The sequence below is a fragment of the Acromyrmex echinatior genome, unplaced genomic scaffold, assembly GCF_024713525.1.
Source record: "Acromyrmex echinatior isolate Ae372 unplaced genomic scaffold, ASM2471352v2 Scaffold24, whole genome shotgun sequence".
In the NCBI taxonomy this organism is placed as follows: Eukaryota; Metazoa; Arthropoda; class Insecta; order Hymenoptera; family Formicidae; genus Acromyrmex; species Acromyrmex echinatior.
The window spans coordinates 256,756-260,894 of record NW_028259058.1 but is presented as its reverse complement, the minus strand read 5'-3'; the positions used below and the strand labels follow the sequence as shown (position 1 = coordinate 260,894).

Below are 4,139 nucleotides of genomic sequence, written 5' to 3'. Positions count from 1 at the left end.
AATCTAAAATAACCATTAAACTACTACAAAGACAGAAATCCAAAGATCTTGTTATTGCTCGAGACAACATCAAAATTTCTTACTTTATGAAATAAACATTGAGTATAACTAGATTAAATGACAATCTGCCTTCCGCATGAAAATTAAGAATCTTCCAGTTATTCAAGTGAATAAAAGAAACTAAAACGAAACATGGGTTACATAAATAGAAATTGACAACTTTTCAGGTACTACTAAAACAAATGACAATCTGCCTTCCGCATGAAAAATAAGAATCTTTCAGTTATTCAAGTGAACAAAAGAAACTGGCTGAATGCTTAATTACATCTGGCCTTTGTTGGCATTCAGTTATTTACATGGTCCAACAACTGCTGATTAATATCGGCCCTTTTCAGGGCCAATGACGTGTGAAATCCATTCGGACCTCCACGCCGTACACGTCGGTTAACACTAATGTCGAAGGTAAATCTTTAACCCTTAACCTCTACAAGACCCTGCCGCCAGTGCAAGAGCAAGTGATTTTTCCATAGGTTTTTCCACTTTCTTCAAGTAAGAAATATATAAAAAAATTATTTTTCCCGAAATATTTAATTGGGATTTGTAGTTGAGGATTTTAAGAAGCTCCATGAATTTCTGCAGATTTTTCAAAACATTTTTACCGTTTAAAAAAGGCACAGGATCTAAAAGACCATGGTTTACAGATTTAAGATGCCGAAACAAAGGGCTACGGAGTAAGGGTTAATTTTCATAAAATGGTCCTTTATAACTATTAGGTGTTGGAATTAATTCGTAGCGTTTTACAAGTGATGGGAAGTACTTTCATTAATGTATTTTTTAATGCTCATGTGAAATAAATAACATTCTTTCATTAAAAAACGCTACGAATTAATTCCAACACCTAATAGTTTTCTTCATTGGGAGTTTGCTTTTATGATCACACAAAATTCAGACCCGTAAAATTTCCTCCTCTTTCTAATTCCTTGAAATGACCTTGAAGGTAACCCCCGCTGAACCTCACAACTTTGGTGTCGAACATTTTTGCAAGAGCACATAGTTTTCAAGATGTTTGGATTTCATCTTGACATGACCTTGACATTGAGGTCACGGTCAAAGTCATATTCGGACGTAAAATTACTCCCTCTTTCCAATTACAGTTTGAAAAAGGGGATTTCCATCTGAAAATTTCGACTTGACCTTGAACTGACTTTGAAGGTCATGGTCAAGGTCATTGGGTAACCCCCACCGAAAGTCATAACTTTGGAGTCGAACATGTTTGCGAGAGCACATAGTTTTCACGATGTTTAGATTTCATCTTGACATGACCTTGACCTTGAGGTCACGGTCAAGGTCATATTCGGACGTAAAATTTCTCCCTCTTTCCAATTGCGGTGTGAAAAAAGGGGCGTTCCATTTGAAAATTTTGACTTGACCTTGAAATGACCTTGACGGCCATGGTAACGGTCATGATCAAGGTCACTGTTGAATGCCCCCCTCGAAACCCTACAACTTTTGTCTAAAACTTTTTCTTCTAGGATGTGTAGTTTTCGAAATATTTGGAGTGGGCAATTAAAATGGGACACCCTATACACACACACACACACACACACACACACAGTGCAACAAATATGTTCTCGGACACGAACCACATCTTAGCAACCAGTAGCGACATCTGTGCGTTCAAACATGCATTTTAAAGGTTGAACATTTTGCTATCATCTGTCAAAGTTTCATTCATTTTGGTTTATATATAACGAAGATATGACAGTTCATGTTAAACAAGATTTTGGTCGAGGTAGAAATTTTAATATGGAACAAAGAGCAGTGATTAAATTTAACGCAAAACTTGCTAAAAGTACATCAGAAACATTCCGATCGATGCAACAAGTTTATGTCGATAGTCAATGTCTAGGTCGTACAACTGTTTTTGAGTGGCATAAGCGTTTTTTGGAAGGCAGAGAGACTCTTGAAGATAACAAATAAAATCAGGACGGCCAATTTTGGTTCGAACACCCGAAATGATCGAAAAAGTACGTGATTTTGTTGCAAACGATCGCAATGCATCACTAAAAATGATGGATGAGGCTTTAAATATCAGTAGAGAAACGATTCGAACCATATTACATGAAGATTTGGGTAAAACGAAGGTTTGTGGGAAGTTTGTTCCACACACATTAAGAAGCGATCAAAAATCAGCGAGAATCAATTATTCCAGAGACATCGTTGCAGCCGCAGAAAATAATCCAAACTTCCTAAAATCAATTGTTACGGATGATGAAATATAGTGTTTTCAATATGATCCAGAAACTAAGCGTCAAAGTGCGGAATGGAAGTCAAAAAATTCACCATAAGCAAAAAAAGTACGAAAAGTTCCATCAAAAATCAAGACAATGCTCATCACATTCTTAGATAGCAAAGGTAGTATCCACAAAGAGTTTGTTCCAACTGGTCAAACAATTACTGGTGCATATTATCTCGAAGTTTTAAAGCGATTGATAGGCAGAATTCATCGTATTCGCCCCGAATATCGTGATCCAGAAAATTGGTCTTTGTTGCATGATAATGCACCGAGTCACACTTCATTGATTGTCCGTCAATGTTTGGCTCGAAATCGTGTTGTGTCTGTGTTAAACCATCCACCGTATTTACCTGATTTGGCCTCCTGCGACTTTTCATTATTCCCAAAATTGAAATTGAAATTGAAAGGATGCTTTTTTGATGACATTCCGACCATCCAATCAGCTTCTACACAGGCACTAGAGGCAATTCCGCAAACTGAGCTAGAACATGCATTTGAATCACTATTGAATCGCTGTAAGTGTATTGAAGCCAGAGGAGAATATTTTGAATAATAAAATCAAAAAATATGCATATTGTTGTTTCAATTATGATTTTCAGGCCCTGTCCGGGAACATATTTGTCGCACTGTGTATATATATAATAAAATAAATGCGTATGTAAAATAAAACGTTCTAGATATTCTTTACAAATATTTCTTTTAAATTTAACCCTTTTGCTCCTAATGCCGGCTATGTCTGGTATTCACAAAGCGATTCGTATAGATGAACGCTAGCTATAGCTAGCATTCGCGAAGTAATTTATTCTGTTCCTTATAATAAGAATTACGCCAAATCATCTCGTACAGCCGTATACAACCAAGTGTAACAGTGATTTTGTCAAATGATATATATTTAAACATAATTAGTAATAGTAGTATATTGCTGTCTATAATGCTACTGGTATGAAGGGAATAATTAAAACACGGTTTACAAAGAAATTATAATCATTTTGTTTTAAGGAAAGTTCGTTTTTTTTTATACATGTCAAGGTGATGTTATTTAGGCGTAAAACATAATTTTAAATGTCAAGAACTGTATGATGTATACTTTTGGTGTTGGGTCCCGATCAGTGGTATTCCGGTGGACCGCTTTCTAAGCAAAAAGGTTAATAAAACTGTTTCCATTAAGTATGATGGTAGCATACTTTCTCAGAGCACTATATAGTAGTAGTCCAGTTATTGTGTCAGTCGACATAAGTCATGTGAATATGCTGTATTGCTTTATGTCGTATTGTTTCTTGTAGTGAATTGGAATATGTATCATGGCTAATGAGAAAACGTCTTCTCTTTCCATCGTCAACATAATTTTTGAAGAAATGTATAGAAATTTTGAAAGTTATACCAATAGAATTAATTTGAATTTCTGTTACATATATTACTTTGTAAGTATTTCATAAATTATGAGTGCATGATGCGCATGATACATCATTTATCCTTGTTTATATTCGATGAACAACAAGGAAAAATAATACATTATACATAAAAAACGAAGTGCCCCAATAATTAACAGAAAGACATGTTTGATCAAGATATATTTGTGAGTATAGATAACGAGAAAAATTTATCCAATTAACGAGTAATTCTGATATATTTAACAAAAAAGTTATTCATACAACTCTAAATGCCATTCAAAATACAATAGAAATGATATTGTTACATAGTAGCATAATTAAAAAATTAATAAATTAAATGCGGGATTATACGAAAGAGCGTTGAAAATATATTGTATGTATGGTAATACACATTTTATTGAATTAATCGTTACTGTAGTATTGACGGAATGAAATATCAATAATAAATAAAT

The 4,139-nt window shown here is 34.4% G+C and overlaps 1 long non-coding RNA gene across 1 annotated transcript; it reads left to right on the top strand.

The window, feature by feature from the left end:
* Nucleotides 1-773: 773 nt before the first annotated feature.
* Nucleotides 774-2,255, top strand: LOC147906501 (uncharacterized). Its single transcript, XR_015548391.1, has 2 exons — nucleotides 774-2,144; nucleotides 2,213-2,255. It is a non-coding gene; the product is annotated as an uncharacterized LOC147906501 (long non-coding RNA).
* Nucleotides 2,256-4,139: the final 1,884 nt, after the last annotated feature.